This window comes from Phoca vitulina, unplaced genomic scaffold, assembly GCF_004348235.1.
Source record: "Phoca vitulina isolate PV1807 unplaced genomic scaffold, GSC_HSeal_1.0 scaffold9, whole genome shotgun sequence".
In the NCBI taxonomy this organism is placed as follows: Eukaryota; Metazoa; Chordata; class Mammalia; order Carnivora; family Phocidae; genus Phoca; species Phoca vitulina.
The window spans coordinates 18,075,437-18,096,116 of record NW_022589712.1 but is presented as its reverse complement, the minus strand read 5'-3'; positions in this window follow the sequence as shown (position 1 = coordinate 18,096,116).

Sequence of the window (20,680 nt, the reverse complement as noted above, 5' to 3'; positions counted from 1 at the left end):
CCCTGAAGAGCATCTGCCTAGAAGTGCCTGGAACAACAGTTCCAGTTGCCTGAGCAGTGTGTTATTAGGACTGTAAGCGGAGAATGACATAACTGGGAAGAGTCTTTTGCAATGAAGGCAACTGATGAAAGCTCTTTCTACTTTACCTTCATTCCCTGCCTCACCTGCATGTAACGTTTAGGTGCACTCCTTAGGTATGAACTCTATAGGAATGCCTATTCCAACACTATATTTCTGTTCCTATCCCAACACTGTATTTCTATTCCTATGTCAACACTACAGGAATTCAGTAGATACAGTAAGTGAAAAGCAAAAGAATCAATGTATTCAGACTCCCCATTAGATAAGTTTCCTAAGAACAGGCAATATAGATGAAGCTTCTTTATTATTTTTATAGTGAAACATAAAGGAAACAGAATGTATTCCTGAATTTAAGGCACTCAAAATATCTTAGCTGCTTTTTGTTTGTTTTGTTTTTTAGATTCCACCTATATGTGAGGGGAGGTGGGAGGTATAGGTTTCCAGTTATGGAATGAGTTAAGTCACAGGGATAAAAGGTACAATGCAGGGAATAGTCAATGGCACTGTAATAGTGTTATATGGTGACAGACAGTAGCTACCCTTGGGGTGAGCATAGCATAACCTTCAGAGCTGTTGAATCGCTGTCTTGTACACCTGAAACTAATGTAACATCATGTGTCAACTATACTCAAATTAAAAGAAAACATTAAAAAGAAAAGCATGGCAATTGGACCACTTACCTCTCAGCGCTAGCTGAATTTATGAGCTTGTTGCATTCATCCATATGAACCAGCCAACTCCCTAACATTTGCACGAGTCACTCCTCTACTCTCTGTACAATCTGGCTAGTAGCTGATGAATACCTAAGTGGACCTATTCAGGAGATCAAGGGCTAGTAAAAGAAGAATTCTGGCCAGTTTCAATTCACAGGAGGCCATCAAAGGGAAATGGACTGATTCTCATTTTAATTTATCTATAACAAGATAAAATTAAGATTTTCAAACTAAAAAAAAAATCTTAGCTGTCTTGATTTTTCAAGAAAGTCTTTGCCAGTGGATTTTTCTGCTCCAGCCCTGCTTATGTAAAATACCCAGAAATCACAAACTTGGTTGTAGTTCTTCAAAGGAGTTAATAATTCCACTCTAAGAAAAAAACATCAAAACAGGTTCAGAATGAGTAAAGTGCCTTATTTGCTTGTAATTTGTTATTTTGGGGACTGTTGAGGCAGCTTTTATGAATGGGAAATAATTGTTATTTACAGCCTTGTTTGCCTTTGATGGAAGCTTATGTGCTGCCAAGGTTACCCAGGGTTTAAAAAGGAAGAAGATTCACTTTCCCTTTTTTTTTTTTTTTGGATCAGTGGTTTGTTGAATCTGAAATAAAGCAAAGAAGATTTTCTTTCTGTTATATTAATAAAAAGAAAAGAATGGAAGAGAGAAACTTAGACTGTGCTCATGTCAAGTGGAATGAAGCACCGATTATGCCATCATTAAGTTAATTTGTTTAACATAGGCTGCCAATGTAAACAGCTCAATGCTGGAAGTAGAACTTTTAACCTGAATTATTTGGTATTTCTGTTGGCAGTCTATTCTGGATTAAATCTCAGATTTACAAAAAAAATAAGGAAAAAGTAGGTATTCAACAAAGATTTGAACAGAACATTGAGAAAAGAAAATCATTTCTATTCATATAGGTAGTCCTAGTATGTATGCCCAATTCCCAAACGTGACCTGTCTCTCAACCCTTCAGAACTACCAACTTCCTCTTGCCATTGAACTTGGCTTCTTCCTCACATGGTTTGAAGATCTAGGCATCCAAGGATGGCTTTAGTGGCATATGCAGCTCCCCTGCTTCTGCTGCACGGCAGTGAGACTGTTAGCGCACAAGAAGTTGCCTCTTGCCATGTAAAAATCCAGCTAAAAGCTCCACATAAAACCTTAATTAAAAGGCTATGGAAACAAATGCATTGGGCATCAGGCCTTCCTACATGCCACACTCACTCTGCTGAACCACCAGAGAGAGTGAATTCTATAGGAAATGGGCTTTTTCTATGAGAAATACCTGGCTGCTAGCAACACACATTCTTGGCCATAGTGAGAAACTTGGGAGGGAATGCATATTTCCCTCTGTGTAACTGCTGAACGACTGCCTCATGGATCAGGACTCTCTTGTAGAATTTCACGTGAAATATGCTCCCAGTAGGAAGGCCATGAGACAGAGATGAGGTGTTAAATCTCCGGTCTGGGGTCTCATTTTGAGAAGTCAAGCTAGGCAATGCGCTTGGTTCATTGCCATGTCTGATGTGTATCCAGATTTCTGATCTTTTTTCTCTTCCCTTTAGCATTACACAAGTCTAACCAACTAACATACAGGATTCTACATGTCACACTGTCATCTGGAAGTTGGAATAAAAAGTAGCTTTCCAACCAACATTTTCTCCTGCTACTGTGGAGATGTCATTTGTTAATTCACTGTCCTTGGCCAGGCACCTAGTTTGTACTCAGTAAATACAGTTGAATGAAAGAATGCATGCTCATGATGTGGATGCTACTTTCCTTATAACTAATGAGGAAATCACAGCTTAAAGAAGTTAAGTAACAGACTCAAGGTCATGCAACTCTTAAGTGACATAGATCAGATTTCCAACCCAGGCAATATGACTCCAGAGCCCATCTTCTTAAGCAGTACAGGCTCTTCTCCTTACAAAAGACCTTGATTTTCTCTGAGTTAAATCAATTGAGTTCTTTTTATCCAGGGGTGAATCTAGATTTTGTTGGGCCTGAAGCTTATACAATTTGGGAGATCCTCTTTAAGGGAAAAAAAGAAAAAATCGCAATACAAAATTAACAGCAGGGTCTTGGAAGAGGACCATGCAAGTAATGGGCCCCCAAACTTAAAAAATTATAGCAAATTACCTCTAATTTCTATGTGGCAAGGATGGTTGTAAGAGAGCTTTTTCTCCAAGAACTCAGAAAAATTCCTGTTCTGTGGCATTTGGACTACAAAGACATAGTTATTAGCCTCAAGTGTCTTAACAGTCTTTGAGGGCAAACAGATATGTTAACAGATAGAATCCAGTGTAATAAATGCTATAAAAGAACAGTATATAAAACACTAAAGAAGTCCCTCCTGTGTTTAGATACTGGACTCCAATTCTGTCACCTCCACAAAGCCTTCCCATACTTTTCCATCCCTTACTGAATCTCTGAAGTGATGAGACATTTTAGACATATAGCAAAGTAACACATTCTAAGTTGTGTGGTTAGGCCTGGTCTTCCTAATTAGACTGCCAGCTCCTTGAAGGTATGTGGTCTGGCTTTCACCCCGGTTCTCGGGGCTGGTTGCTGACTGTGTGGCTGAGTGGTTGATGGATGGATGTTGATAGGGCATAGCAATCTTTCTGGCAGCAGAAGCCATCACTGGGCATGAAAGCTGAGGTTACCTTTTTGTGTATTTATTTGTTTATGTGTTTGCTTATTGTGCTCTTGAGGGTTAAGGACATTTGATGTTTTATCACCAAAGGTGATTCACAGAATTAATTTATTCTATATATTTTTTTAATAAGGTGAAATTCACATCGCATAAAATTAACCATTTTAAAGTGAACAATTTTAAAATTTAGAACATTGACAGTGTTCTGTAACCACCACTTCTATCTAGTTCCAAAACATTTTCATCACCCAAACAGGAAACCCACACCCATTAAGTAGTAACTGCCCATTTCCCTCCCCGCACAGCCCCGGGCAACCATCAATCTGTTTTCTGTCTCTAATAGCTTACCTATTCTGTATATTTCATATAAATGGAATCAAAGAATAATTAACCTTTTATCTCTAGCTTCTTTCATGTAGCATAATGTTTTCAAGGTTTGTCCACATTATAGTATGTATCAGTACTTCATTCCTTTCGTGGATGAATAATGTTCCATTGTATGGACATAACACTGTTAGTTTATCTGTTCATCCATTGATGGACATTTAGATTGTTTCCACTTTTTAGCTACTATGAATAATGCTGCTGTGAGCATGTATTGGTTCAAGTCCCTGTTTTTAATTCTGTTGTGTATATATCTAGGAGTAGAATTCTGGGTCCTGTGGTAATATCTATGTTTAACTTTTTGAGGAAACACCAAATTGTTTTCCATAGTGGTTACACCATTTTACATCCTGCCAGCAAGGTATGAGTGTTGCAATTTCCCACCAACACTTGTTATTTTCCTTTTATTTTTTTAAATTATTGCCATCCTAGTGGAACTGGAGTAAATTTTTATGTTCAAATGATTCCTCCCATTGTTTTAAAGGTATTTAATAGCCCTGAATGTCAATTCACATTCACTTCCAATTTTCAATGAGTCCCAGAGTCTCAGAGTATGAGTTATCTGATTGTTTTAAAAAACATTTGCTGAGGGGCACCTGGGTGGCTCAGTCATTTGGGTGTCTGCCTTCAGCTCAAGTCATGATCCCAGTGTCCTGGGATTGAGCCCCACATCGAGCTCCTTGCCCAGCAGGGAATCTGCTTCTCCCTCTCCTGCTCCCCCTACTTGTGCTCTCTCTCTCTCTCTCAAATAAATAAAATCTTAAAAAAAAAAAAAAAATTGCTGAGAATCATTAAAACCACAACACTGTATGTAAACCAAGTATGTCAGGGTCATGTGTCAAGACATAGGGATGAAAAGGATGTTCTGACAGGTTCCTTGAAAGAAAATTTTAATGAAATTTTGAAACTTCATTCAACAAAAGTGAAGTCTTATACTCAAACTTCATTTTAGTTCTTTAATTTAGTCTTTATTTTTTAGACCTATCTGAGTAGTGGGTTTCCAGAGGTGGATAAAAAGAAAACACATACAACCACATCTTTGTTACCTGAATTGTATTTGATCCTCAACAAATATGATTTCATCATTACTAACTTATGTTCTTAATCAAATGTTTGAGTGTCTTACACCCCTTGGCTTACTCCTATTTTTTTACACATAGAACATAACAAGAAGACCAAACAGTTCTAGCTACATCTTTTTTTTCCAGCCTATTTTTGAGAAGATACAAACCAGGAGTTAACCTGAGAGCTGGACTATAAGAAAGCTGAGTGAAGATGAAGATGTTCACAGTGGGCATCTTCCTTGAATTTAAAATCAAAGACCCATACAAACCTACAGTTGGAAGGAAGCTTTGGCGTCAATGGTTTTAAAACAGATTTTTTTAATAGAAACTTCTTCCACCGATTTTTATCCAAAAGACACACTATGCAGAGCTCTTACATCAAGCAAACAAATGAGCAAAACCAAAATAGCTTAACTACAAACAGAAACAGAGCTGCTCTGGTTAAGGCAGAGCTGGAGGCTTGCAGTCCTCCTGATGCCACTGAGCAGCCTTCACCATCCGCCCCCCACACATCCCCAGAGGCACTTTTGTGGACCCTCCTCAGACGCTGCACAACACAATGTGGAAACCACTGATCTCATCCATTGCCCTCTCTCCCCCATGGAAGAATCCAGCTGCTGCTTGAATTGTAAGCAACAAGGACCCCACTCCCTCATAGCCATCCTTTTATATTTGTGAACATATCAGGAGTATTAGAAAGGAATTCCATACATCGGTGCAAACTTCCCTGTAACTTCAATTCATTGGCTATTGTCTTTGTCTTGGGAACTCTAAATCTCTCTTCCACATCACAGCACTTCAGTTTTATAGATAGGTGTAATGTCTTCTTTTTCTCAGTCTAAGTATCCCTACTTATTTCTACCTCTCCAGAAATGACGTGGTCTCCATTGCTTATATCTGGAATTGCTCCAGATCATTCTGGATGTACTCTTCCAGGTATGGACTGGCCAGGGATGAATATATAGGACCTGCCTTCTCCAATGCTCTCAAGGCTTGACTTCCACTGATGAAACCTAAGACTGCACTTTTTTGGCAGGGTAAGTTCACTGTTGGCACAAAGTAAGCTTGCAATCAACAGAAACCAGATCTTCTCCATATGAATTCAGGATTTTCTAGTTAGCTCAAACCTCTAACAGTTTATGTGTTGAAATGAATTTAAAGATTATTTGGAGAATAGTTACCTACATACACCATACGGCTTTTAGCCTGTACATATTTTTCCAGTTATCTACTACTGAGGATTATCCACAATTTGCAAACCTAAAGGACTAAAAAAAAAAAAATTGATGAGTAACATATTTTTTAATACAATAAAGATAAGAAAACTGAGGCCTGGAGACATTGAATGATGAACAAATGTTTGCCCAGCCAATTACAGCAGTGTGACCGTATGTCCCAATTTGCCTGGAACCGTCAGTTTATGCTAGCTGTCCTAGTGACATAGTTAATGAAACTTTTTTTCCAGAAAGAAATCAATGTCTAGGTTTGGAAAATTATTTATTTTTTTAAAGATTTATTTATTTGAGAGAGAGAGAGCATGAGCGAGGGGAGGGGCAGAGAGGGAGATAAGCAGACTATCCACTGAACAGGGAGCCTGATATAAGGCTCAATCCCACAAGCCTGAGATCATGACCGGAGCTGAAATCAAGTCAGACGCTCAAGTGACTGAGCCACCCAGGTGCCCTTAGATTTGGAAGATAATTTAAATGATTGCCTTAAGTAAGGGCTCTTTCTGCTCAATTACACTGACTGTTTCTAACACTAACTCTTGTCCCCCTTTGGATCTGCATGTGACAGTGATGTAGGACATTCAAGGAACTGGGATTACACAGATTTTCCTCATAGATTCTGGCATCAGAAAACAGTCCCAATTCAGATAAATGAGTCTTGGTTGGCTTTCACTGCTGACATGTCTCAACAAAAACATCCCTCTATACAGAAGTCTGAGTAGACAAAACACATCTAATCAACCAGGTTATGAAAAGAGGGTCTAAAATACTCTTTATGATCCTTGAAGATATTTGCAGGCTTTGCAGTTTAAGAAGCCAGACCTAGATAGCTCTAGTTCTTCCCTTCTGTGAAAATGTACAAGTTGAGTGCTCTGCAAATGATGGGAAATTAGTTTAAAAGTAGGAAAATAGAGTTGTGCCATCTTCTCTCCATTCTCTCCTATAAGCAACAAAATAATAGGGTATTTTAGAAAGTGTATTGAAGGATATATTTAGGATTCATAAAAGATTATCATGTGCATGTATGGGAAATAAGATGAAGTTTTATTCTATGGTCATTCCTAAGTGCTTACTGAGTGACACACACTTTGGTAACTGCTAGGACCTAGTTACTAGAAGCTGTTAAAAATATGCAGCAGTCCATAAAACACTTTGAAGATTATTTTGTGTGTTTTGTGAAAAAGACATTTGTGTTTTGGTTGCTTCTCTGAGACAGCCATAGTGGTTTGAGCAAGAAATAATATGTTGGTACATAAATACAATAGTGGTCTAATCAAGAAGTTTGAAAAGATAGTAACAATACTATTAATGTTATTGTTTGGGGCATCCATCAAGTTGTATTAGACCTCAGATTTCCTTCATGAGAACATTTGAGCACTCATCAATCACATATCATTCCCAAAGGCAACCAATCATCGTGGCTGTTTCTCCTTTAGGACAATGCCAAGCTTAAAGATTTTAAGTCCAGCCAGTGGCAGTAAAACTAAGTGCTCTCAGGGGGAAAATATAGAGGGCCTTTTTTCTTTTTTTTTTTTCCTTTTTGGTAGGTGCACTAAAAATAGTCACCAAACAATTGACTTTGATTTGACAGCTTCCAAAGTGTCATTAAAAAGATTTTTCTCTAATCTCTTTTTATATTTTTCATGATAAAAAGAACTTACCTGTGACTTATGTGTAGATTTCATGCAGAGTTCTCCCTGAGAGTTTCAAAAAAATAATTTTACATGTGTGAATGAGTATGTCTGTGTCTCTGTGTGTCTCTTTTGTTCCTGGTGGTAAAATTACATTTTATTCAGAAAACTAGAAGGTATCTTATCAAGGCAGTGTAACTAACTCCTTGACCCCATGCAGACATTTTCAAGATATTTGAGGCCTGCATCTTATACAGATACATAGAAGCCTAACCTTAGAGACATGCATTGTCTCATACTTTCTAGACACAAATAGTTCTATACATTATAGACACAAAAAGGCATATATCCTATAAACACAGACCTCCTTACCTAATAGACACACACAGGCCTACCCTTTGTGGACACATATTGGCTTACATTTCTTCAGACTCTTAAAAGCCTATACTATATAGATACATATAGACCTAAAGCCATATGGACTGATGGAGGCTTATAAGGCCTGTAAGACCTTAGAGACATGTATAAGACTTTACCTCATATACATATATAGGCCTATATAATCTATAGATGCCTATAGGCCTATAGCTTATAGACAAACAGAGGCCTATATCTTATAGAAAGTGACCAAAAATTCCATAATGAACATTTTAAAGGCCTAAGCACACACAGTTGGATGTCCTTATAATCACAGAATTTTCAAACTTTGGGGTTTATCAGCCTGGGCTCCCTCTTCCTTATGAACATTTGATGAACAAGGACACTGAGACTCTAGATAATTTGTGCTAAGCTCACAGATCTGATCCACAGAGACGAGACTCAAAGTATTCTGATTCAAGGCCATTCTATATTCTCTTAGTGCATAACCATAGCTACACATTACATATTAAGAGAGGTTTTCAACCCAAATCCTCTTTAGATGTATACTCTGTGTTCACAGAACATTGATTCAGGTTGATTGATCTTATTTACTTCAGCAATTCAGGCTCCAAATTTAGCATATAATTTTTGTGCAATCTTTTTGTTAAACCTCCCTCATGGTATGTTCCTTTACATGCAAATATCTAAAACCCCACTACAGTTAAAAAAAAAAAAATGGAGTCTCAAGATATCGTAAAGACTTCTGATATTTTTGCAGTTAATACGTTTCATTTAATATACCAGCAAGGCAGGTTATTGTCAACTCATAATTTATTTAAATTGCTATTGGCTTCATTTCCATTTCTGTAGTCCTTAGCTTAGCATTGCAGAGACAGAAAGTGAATCTGAGTTCAGAAAATGCAATATATTTTTTTGAAATGTGTGTTAAATCTTGTTAGGCCTGTACGTAACAACGGATTTCAAAAACTAAAAATAAATACAGATACCTCATGTTAAGCTGGTTACCTTCTCTTCAAAATGAGAAGATGAACATTTTTAGAAAGGCTGTCACAGATATTGGAAACTGCCAAGCAAGCTAGTGCAGGCTGGGCCTAGTATGGAGTATTGATTCAGATGTCATAATTAAATGAGCCTGAGACCGAGCTCAGATAGAAATTGTTTGGAAAGATGGATAAAGAGTCAGGAAGAGCTATGAGTTAGAGTCTCTTCTCCTAATAGCACTTGTCAGAATTTCAAGGGTGAGAGGTTCTATGAATTGGAACAAGAATGGTGTGGGTGTGATGGAGTTTGGCACCTTATCAATTCTCTCCTTTCTAAGAGAGCATGTATCTGACATCTGTGATTTATTTCCGATCTACCAGTCTGGTGAGCATGAGTCTTGAGTTTGCTGCCAAATTACCGTACTCGTCTACATGCTAAAAGGCTGCTGTCACATTTAAGACTGTCAGAAATTTGCATCCTTCCCATGGGTGATCCCAGAGAACACATATAATAGAGGCTTGCTTTTGCTTATGGAGAGCCATGTGTGGGAGTTATGTTGTTGCAAATCAATTACTATTATACCAAATTAGCTTCTGCCTATATGGTTAAAACAGTATTATAGCCATATAATGGAAATATAAAATATACAAATTCTCCTATAATCTCACCACCCTAATACAAATGCTACCTCCTCAGTCTCTGTCTATCTGCATTCGGTAATATTGACACTTACTCTTAGAAAAAGTTTTCTGGGGACATCTGGTTGGCTCAGTCGGTTAAGCATCCAACTCTTGATTTTGGCTCAGGTCATGGTCTCAGGGTTGTGAGATCAAGCACTGCATCAGGCTCTGGGCTGGGCATAGAGCCTGCTTAAAATTCTCTCTCTCCCTCTCCAACTACTTGCTCTCTCTCCCTCTTAAAGAAAGAAGGAAGGAAGGAAGGAAGGAAGGAGAGAAGGAGGGAAAGAGAAGAAAAGAAAGAAAAGAAAAGAAAGAAAGAAAAAGAGAAATTTCTGATTATCAGCAATTTATTCCCATAAGGGGATATCCCGCCCCCCCAAAGTGGGAGGAGGGTATAATCTTGGTTGAATGTGAAAAAGGAGGAGCATTCTAAAACCCATGACATAATAGTGGGATGGAAATGAATTAAATTGGAATGAGCCCTGAAAAAGGGTCATTTCCCTTATCTGTGGTATAGCTCTTAGGAGGTGTTCTCATTCACCAGCCAACTTTGTGCAGCTTAGGCTCCCTCATCTTCATATCCTTACCTCCATATCCTGGAGAGAGAGAAGCAGGTGATATAAGTACAGAGGGCATCAGTGATAGTCGATATTTTTCTCTAAATGCCACCTCCTCCTAGGCCTGTGGCAGGGAGAGATATCATTTAAAGTTGACATAGCAGTTCCTCTTGCCATTTGAATCATGACCTTCCAACCCAGGAGCTGGCCCAGATCTATAGGATTTATCAAAAAGACTTTAATATTGCAGAATGGCAGTACTCACCAATCATTCCTTCACCATCTCCCTCCTCCTCTTTATCCTCATTATTAGAACCATCATTATTTTAAGCCACTCAGTTGCCTCGGGAGCTGTAAGGTGCCCCTAGTGATAATTCTCCATGGCACAGATATATACATAACCTTTCTCTATTCATTTGGCCTAACCTTCCCCCCAAAGGAAATTTACAAATGTCTTTTATTCTTCAGGGCTTTTGCACTAAAAGGCTTTTGCAATCCATTTTCTTACCTAAGAGTTGTAAATAAACAAAACAAAGAGTTTTATTTATTGAAAAATTGACCTCCTGCCCACTTACAGTACCTAGGGGACAAATGTTTGCGAATGATAAATATTGTAGGAATTGTTTTACAGGTGTTGGGAAATGCTTACATTCTTTTTAGAACTCGAAAACTAGAAACTAGAAAGACCCTTAGTTATTCCCACTGCCCAACACCCTAGTCCCACAAATAAAGAAGAGGAATTTCAGAGAGCTTAAGCTTGTTGGCCCAAAACCTGAGAAGCCCACAGTCTGACATAGGCTTTGCTAGATCATTGACTTACCTCTCGCTTATTCCCTGAGAGTCCTTGAGCAGTTTACCTAGGTTCTCCCCATACCTTGGTTTTGTCAGCTCTGTGTTCAGAGGGAAGATACCGAAGTCTCCAGTTGTAAGGATTAAGTGAGATCATATTCGAAAAACGCTTAGCAGCGTTCCTAGCACATTTTAGTTACTGGGTGCTCTTCTTTCATGAACAGGAATGATCCTTCAGGTTGGAATGGAAGGTGGTAATAGTAACAGAATTATCATCATTCTTATGCCACAGAGAGAGCATCAATCTCTAAGACCCCATCTCTTTTCTTGCTACACATCTCTTGATCTGAGGGGGAAGGGAGTCTGTTTTTAAAGAGCACCACCCTGAAGAAAGGCTTTTCCTCTAGCAGTTGGGACTTCCATTCCAGGGTCTAGAGATGAGGAAAGTGTGTTGTGAATTTAGACAATCCCTGCTGGAAAGTGTTGCCAGAAATAAACAAGCTGTCAGGAGCAAATGATTCATTTCTCATCTACTCAGATGACATCTGGTTTAAGTGTGATGAATACATGCTTGTTTAAATCATATGGTGATGGTGATGCTATCTGACAGAAATGTTTGCAAATATTTGGGGAATCCCCTAAGTGCTCGCTACCAAAAGAGTGAGCTTATTTAAAAGGAGAAAAAGGCATAAACTTCAGTCTATCAAATCAACGCTTGCTTTAACCTCCTAAGGCTATGAGATTTGCAGCTACACCTGCCACACTGTTTGAAGATTTAGAAGTGGCTATTTTGACGTTAAATGTGGATGCCACTAGCAACATGCTGATGTGTAACTAGTGCTCAGTGGTCATTTGGACATTTAGGAAACAGCCTGTGAATAAAAGAAATGTCAAGCGTACCGACGTGTTTGAATGGACTTCAGTACCTTTCATGGTTTGGTTACTGTTTTCATTTACCTTTGCAGCTATTCATTTAATAGTGTTTAGTGGGTTGTATTATGCCAAACACAGAAGAGCCTAGAAGGAGATGAAGATATGCGCCAGCCAGGGGACTTCACGTGCCACTACGGAAATGATCAGTCTTAGCATAATGCTTGATTATTCAGATTCATAATGGAAAGACATGGCATGGCCTGCAAAGTCTCTGTGTGCGCAGCATTATCAGTCATTCTGGATTGTTCTTGCTAAGCCAATTGCTTGCCATCTTAAATAACCTGAGAATTAGCAGTATTTAACTGAAATATACTGATAGTCCTTTATATGGAGAGGATTTAAATTATATACAGAAATTCTAAATTATCTGAATATCGAAAATGAAGGCTTATGCATAATGCATAACAATTGCTCAGTGAGTGAGGAATAAACATTTACATGGAGAAAATTATGTGAAACATGTGTCAAAGCATAAACAATGTGTGCTTGATATATAGCCCATTTAATAATATTTTTATGCAAAGAAGAGGGAACAAATGTCTCTTTTTATGCATGACACCAATAGCTACTGTTTGTATAGCACATCGCAGTTCTTAAAGTACTTTCCATGAGTTATATCATATGAGATAATAATCTTACTTTAATCCAGGTAATTCATTAGATGTTTCAATAATATCATTGACATTTCAAATATACAGCTGTTTTCCTGAAACATCAATAAACAAAACCAATTTTATGAACTACTTACATAAAGTCAGCCTCAAATATTTCAAAATAATTGATTTTTACATATTAAGTCCATCATCTCCATCGTTATGTTTTCAAGTTCTTTGTTTCTAATTTGTATTCGGAAAGATAAAGAGGTTTATCAACGGCATTACAGTAGGCATTTTATGGTGTGACCAAAAAATACCAGTTTGTATTTATCATAAATTACAACTTGTTGAAGCCCATCCTGAAGAATGAATGGCGACAGAGTAAGTGCACAATGAGGAGAAGTCATCTCTGCCCCCTGAGAATGAGCGTCAGTTATTGGGGAGAGGTCTGGTGATCTCAGGTTTGAAGAGAGTCTTGGAATACCTTCAGCAGACTAGATTTTATGAAAATACAAAATGCAGAAAAGTACACACAAATACGTATGTGTATATACATGTATGTGTGTGAAAATATGTTTACATTCATATATATGTGTATGAGTTTACAAAATAGAAGAGGTACCTGAAGCTAATGAATACTTATCTTGAGAACAGGGTAAATGAGGTAGGGTGGATGAAAAGGATCTTTTGTTTTTTATTCCTTATACAACTGTATTATTTCAGTTGTCTGCAATGATAATGTCTTCATTGTTTACTTATGTGAAAATAGATAGGTAGGTAGGTAGGTAGATAGCAAGAAAGCCTAAATGCACAATACCAAGAATAAAAAGTGGGGACACCTGGGTGGCTCAGTCATTTAAGTGTCTGCCTTCGGCTCAGGTGGTGATCCCAAGGTCCTGAGATCAAGTCCCGCATCGGGCTCCTTGCTCAGCGGGGAGCCTGCTTCTCCCTCTGCTTGAAGCTCCCTCTGTTTATGTGCTCATTCTCTCTCTCTCAAATAAATAAATAAAATTAAAAAAAAAAAAGAATAAAAAGTGGACTGACCTGGTCATCTCTGTCTTTTTTGTTTGTTGTGTTGTAAAGGAACTTTCTGGTTTTTCCCTCAAGCAGGTGTGGTACTGAGTGTCTCGGGCTGAATTATGGCTCCCTTTGGCTTTATCTCATTTGATATATTTTTGTCCACGGTGCGTTGTTACTTGTTGAACATCTGGCTTTTGAGGGGAGAGAGAGGCTCTAATTTGTAGTATTTACTGATTTCCATTGTGCAAATACGCTCAAGGTGGTCCATTTTAAACTACCAATCTGACATCAGTGTCTACACAGTCCCTGGAAATTATTAATTGACTGTGTCCCAGCGGCTCAAATTGTGGCATCTTTTCCAAAGGGATGTTCCCTTGGATTGGGTATTAGATTTCTCGGGAAACCCTTTGCTCGGGGGCGGGGTGGGGGGGCGCGGGCAGGGGGTGGCTAATGACAGGAAGGCCAGGAAGACTTGCTGAAGCAAACAACCTGAGTGCAACTGAAGGCCTCCGACTGAGTCTTGCTGAGCCTGCCACCAGACTGAAGTGGCAGCTACTGGTCTTCTCACAGGGGCAAGGGGCCTATGTCCAACCCAACGTGGCTGACACAGAAGCAGGTCTAGTTGGCCTCTTCAAATTCTTCATTTATAAATGGAAATAATTCATAGGATGCCTCAGAACTACATACCATTTAGAAAAGAAAGTGCTATTTAAATAAATGCACCCAATGTTTTCTTCTTCAAAGCCACACTTCTCAGGGCTGTCTAACTTTGTCCAAATGGCATGTTGTTTGTGTGATTCCTACAGCTTCGCGCAATTATTCTGCGCAGCGCTGAAATAATCAGTCAATTTTAGAGACAAAAGGGCAGTCCTCTGTACCTCTAAGAGGCTTCCTTTTAAGACACAGCTTACAGTAAAAACCTAGGTAGCCTAACCATATGCTTGGGGCTGACTCGGTCAAGGACAACTACATTGATGAAGGGATTTTGACTTAATTAAGATGAGGCCTCTCTCAAGCGACCACCTGCAAATCAACAGAGAGGAGCCTGCGGCTAGTTCTTAACCTTCCTGCTTCAACCCGGCAGAAACTGTTGGAGACAGAATGGTGTTTGAGGCTATAGGCAAAGTTGGATTCAAATGATGAGAACATTTTGCCCTGTCCCAACCAAAGACCTTCTTCAGCCATCGATGAGAAGGGGATGCTTGCTCGTTTGTGAGGCAGAACCATCGTAAATGGGAATTGTGTGTACCATCAGGCAAGCAGCTGCTCGATTTTACGAATTAGACGTGTTGATCCCAGCTGGGGGTCATTTAGAGGGATGCAAAATACATTGACACAGTCTGCTCGGGACGGTTTAGATTCTCTGTGAGGCCGGCTTCCCCCAGTATCCCACAGTAAACTTGGAAGGAGTCCTGGGGCTCGGTCCACTGTCTTTACAGCTACCTGGGGAGGCAAACATGAGAAAGAAGTGTTTGATTTGAGGATTACAGACCTAAGAGTGTCTGTAAGAAAGGTAGCCTGAAGAATGTCTTCATCTCAGTTTGCTTTTGTTGCTTGCTGAGCATGTTCGCTCCACGGGAAGATTAGACATTTCTTGTTTGTTTGGAGGAAGCATTACAGAAAACCTAAAGCCCTCAGCCTCCTACAGCTGCTGGGCTGGCTAGGGGAAAGCCCGAGGGCCCTGCCCTGAACTAAAGGTCTTCATTAAAATTTCCTTTTTTCTCTCCTTCTAATCTACCCTGAACTAAGCGGATGGTTGGTTTATTATGTAGCTGTATTTCTTTTATTCTTTGATTTGTGGATTTCTTTGGGTGGAAGGGGCGGTCTATACTCTCTAGCTTTTTAAGCGGTGATTTATAGGAAGCGTGCTGGCCGGCCCAAATACCACCCCAGGCAGTGCTCAGAAGGGAACACCGAACTTGAGCCGCTATTAGATCAAAGCATAAACCAAAACAGAGAGACTGGCTGGGGCTGAAACGCTGGCCCTTCTGCGTGCGGGTTCCAACCACACATGGATTGTCCTTCCTGCCTGGGAGAATCATTTCCAAAGTCAAGTGCCTTTCACTGAAGAAATGTCAGCATTGTGATCAAAAGCTCCTGGCGCCTTGCTAAGAGTGCTACTGCGAGAATACAGTGCGTCCGCCTGGGTGTTGCCTAAATAAGGCAAGTAGCACTCTGCTTGCAGTAAATTTTGTGGTCGCTTATTTTTATGTTGTTTGAACTTTGAAGATGCCTATGGTTTTCCAAGTCTTCTATTAGCACCTCTGCTGAGTAAATTTCTGTCTGTACCTCTAGATCTCATTTTTGCGTAACACCCTGCAGGATGCAAGTGGTATAGCTAATGTAAGTCCTTACCTACATGAAGTCATGGGAAGGGATGTTTCTAAATACTTGTTTGGTGTGTAATTAAGAATTCCAGTGAATGGAGGTTGTTGGACGCCACCTTGTGCATCACCATATACACTATGTATAAGCTACGTGAACTCCTGAAGACACAGTACTTTCCACCACGTGAAATATTGGCAGGATTGCGGGTTAGTTACGGCTACGATAACAGAGCTTCTACTGTACCGGGCAATGTGATAAGATGTTTTATACATTCATTTTTGAACTTCCTAAAGTAGCTTAAAAGCTAAGTAGTATTTCTTCATTTTACGATGTGAATGAAGGTAAAGTCATTTGTCCAGGATCAAACACCTACCAGGTAGCAAAGCTGCAATTTGAACCTGGATCTCCTGGCCACCAAGAACTCCCTCTCTCTCCATGACTCAATGCGGCCTTAGGGAAAATGAGCAAGTGCTAGAGAGTGGCGTACCATAAATATGGTGAAACACCACTTTGGAGAGGTGATTTCTAATAGCACACTCAATCTACCTAGATAACTGCTGGCTTATTCAGAGTTAAATAAATCCTTTTAATGGAATAAGATGCTCAAGAGAGATAGGATTAACATATAAGATGCTTATCATTCATTTCCCGCATTTCAAACAGAAGGGAGAGGTGTTTTGATAAGGGAATTGAACAACAGAGTAACTTCACTATTGCTTCTAAGAATATCTTAGAAAAATAGTGAGAAAAATAGTGAGAAAAACTTCCCCATCAAAGATTGAAAGTCATTATTTCTTTCACAGATCCTTTTGTTAAATTCTTTTTCTTTGTGGAGTGGTTGATTGGGATCATTTCCCCTAAATATAGAAAGTATTTACACCTATAGCAGTTTTTTCAAGGATGAGGGCAAGAATGTCCATTCAGGGCGCCTGGGTGGCTCAGTCGGTTCAGCATCTGCCTTTGGCTCAGGTCATGATCTCTGGGTCCTGGGATCGAGCCCCAAGTCAGGCTCCCTGCTCAGCGGGGTGTCTGCTTCTCCCTCTGCCCCTCCCAGCCTCCTGTGCGCTCTCTCTGTCTCTCTCAAATGAATAAATAAAATCTACTGACAAAGGAGGATCCAAGTTAAAGACAAACGACTCTTCAGTGCCGTCAGAATATGGTATTCTTCCCTCTTTTCTGTTGTTTCTTTATTTCTTAAATTTGGTCTTCAGGAAGTAAAGATTTCATGCTTTAAGTGGCTTGGCACCAGAAATAGTCCAATAAAAGATTGCCTAGGAAATTTTTGAAACTAAGGAATGCAGTGGAGTTACAAACAAGACAATCTGGGCGCCCAGCACACACAGGTTCATGCACACATGCATGCCACACACTCATGCACACATGCATGCCACGACGCTCATGCACACATGCATGCCACACGCTCATGCACACATGCATGCCACACACTCATGCACACATGCATGCCACGACGCTCATGCACACATGCACCCCACGACGCTCATGCACACATGCATGCCACGACGCTCATGCACACATGCACCCCACGACGCTCATAGCCACCACACAAACACATACATGCAGACATACAGGTGTGCATGCACGTGCACACACACGTACACCCCTACCCACCACACACATGCGCACACAAGCCAGTTAAAGTAAATGTGCAGCGAACATAACCAGAGCTAACATTTATTGAGTGGCTAAAGTGGGCCCTCCATTGTGCTAAGCATTTACCCGCCCTGCCCCACCGCGTTCTTTCTCATGAGGAAGGTGCTGTGATTACCATCATTTTGCTGATGAGGAATTGAGCTCAGAAAAGTACAGTAGAAAGGAAAGAAGGAATGCATGGTTCTCTGAACTGCACTGAAAACCACGTATGTAATCTAAAAACTCATGAACATTTCAGCTTAAATCTCTTATTTTGGCAATTTTTTTCTTTCTACATAGAGCTATGCAGAACTCTACTCAGCAAATTTTGATGCAAATGCATATGCTTAGAATAAGCTTTCAGGACCCTGTTCCCCAGACTTCAGCCCTGACTACTCAGATGACTCCTTTGTCTCCTGAAAAGCTGACCCACCTCTGTGTGTCTCTATCTCTCTGCCATTCACCGCACTGCTATGGGAGCTCTTCCCAAAACTCAGACCTAATCACGGTCACTACCTTGCTAAAAAAAATTCTGCAATGAGGCGGTGTATCCTCAAACCTTGAGCTTGACTTTAAAGACCTTTCGCCACTGAATAACCACATGCGTAATAAACATGATCCCAACGCTGGATCTTTTCTCTCTCCCTTCCCTTTCCTTATCTATATCTGGAAAATTCCTCTTTCATTCAAGACCTGGTTCACACGTCACCTCTTTGGCAGGGCCCTGCCCAGCTCCTCTGCCCATGTGCTTTATTTCAGCCTTCAATGTTATGTGATGACTGTTTATTTGCATCTCTGTTCATTAGACTTTCAGCTACTTGAGAGCAAGGTGCCATTTACCCACCTTGGTTTCCCAGGCAATTAGCACAGTGAAAGTACACTTTTCCAAGTGATCCAGTGAACGGATGAGTGTCTGCACCCCGTTACGGTCTCATTTCTCTCCAGCACTTGCCGTACAGCTGTGTGTAGTAGGTTGACAATAGGTGCACTTTTACCTCAAGATTGTTTTCAGGCTCCCTGCACCTGGCCAGGTAGTTCTTTCAAAACACCGTATATTTGTTCTTGCTATTTCCCCCTCAAAATGTTCTTTTTAAAATTTGTTCATCTCGGGGCGCCTGGGTGGCTCAGTCGGTTAAGCCTCTGCCTTTGGCTCAGGTCATGATCCCAGGGTCCTGGGATCGAGCCCCGCATCGGGCTCCCTCCTCAGCGAGGAGCCTGCTTCTTCTCCCTCTGCCTGCCACTCCCCCAGCTTGTGCTCGCTCACTCTGTCAAATAAATAAATAAAATCTTTTAAAAAATGAAAATCAAAAAAATAAAAATAAATAAAATTTGTTCATCTCTGAATGAAGCTATTCATGAGGCAGTGTTTCACAGGAGTTCAGGACGTGGGCGGAGGGTCAAGGGCTCGTGCTCTGGGCCCGGCCACACATGACTCTGTGATAGGGGCAAGTCGCTTGTGACAACTTCTCTAGCTGTCAGGGTGATAGGGAATCTTGCCCAAATCGTGTGGAGGAGGAGACAGCACTTGCCTCGTTCACCCAGGTCATTAAGGAAGGCCTCAGAGAGCTCAGTGCCAGCCCAACTATGTCCTCTTTGATTGCTATTAAAATATTAATCACATTATTTTTTTAAGATTTATTTATTTATTTGAGAGAGAAAGAGTGAGCAAGCATGGGGGTGAGAGGGGCAGAGGGACAGGGAGAATCTCCAGCAGACTCCCCACTGAGCATGGAGCCCAATGTGGGGCTTAGTCTCACAACCCTGAGATCATGACCTGAGCCAAAATCAAGAGTCGGACACTCAACCAACTGAGCCACCCAGGCACCCCTAAAATATTAATCATATTCTTGAATAGTATTCTCCCATAAACTGTGTCCATCTTACCTGCAAATGTATCCAGATAATTTTTAATCTATGTACACAAGAAGAGGAAAAATGGCTTCTTCAATCCTTTTGGGAAACAGATATGTCATAAATTACAAAGAAATTAGGGAGAATGAAAATACTTGCTGATGTTATGATAATATACCTTATCCTCCTCTCATAACTCTAAAATATAAAAATATTTAAAAATTACTTGTTTGTCAAGCCAGACTTGAAAATCAGGACTAGTGAATGTACGGACTGATATGAGCTCTGAGTTTGGCCAAATAACAAGTCGGTAGGCTTTCCTAAATTGATTTAACCCACTTTTCACACATATGATTAGAAAACTGCTTAGGATGGAGCACTGGGTGTTATGCACAAACAATGAATCATGGAACACTACATCAAAAACTAATGATGTAATGTATGGTGATTAACATAACAATAAAAAATTAAAAAAAGAAAAAAGAAAACTGCTTAGGATGTGATTTATTTTAAATAAAACTAGCACCTAGCATTTGGAGGTGCCCAAATATTGATTCTCCTTCCTCTGCAAATCATTTATAAAGTTAACTAGAAACTGTGAATTTAGATGCCTCCAAATTTACACTCCTGAGCAGCTGGTTATCAGGCAAGGACTCCAAGACAGCCCACCTGGAGAAGAGGCTGGGCTGTACCCTGGGTTGTGCTCGTCTCTTGCAGGACAGAAATTCACATTCTCCCTGTGGCTTTCAAGCCCCTGGGATCCTGTTTGGCATTTCTCTCTCTACTGATAGATGAACAGAAGGAGGGAAGGACGGAGGAAGTGAAAAAGGAAAAGAGAGGGATGGAGGGAGGGAGAAAGAGAGGGAGTCAGGCCCGTTACTAGGTTTGTCCCTTTTAATTCTGTCCTTGAAGATTACTTTTAATAGAGCCACCGGAATTGAAAATGAATATCCTTACCTAAAGGTCATCATTATTGTTTCCAAATAGGTCACATTTTTTGTAATGCCACAGGAACAAATGTGTTGTCTACATTTCTGCCACAAAACATAGCTTCTAACCATGTTTGTGATTATGGGTCATGGAATTAACTGGATGATCAAGAGAAAAATAAACTACGAACAGAGGACCAAAATGCTGGCATGGTTACATGTTG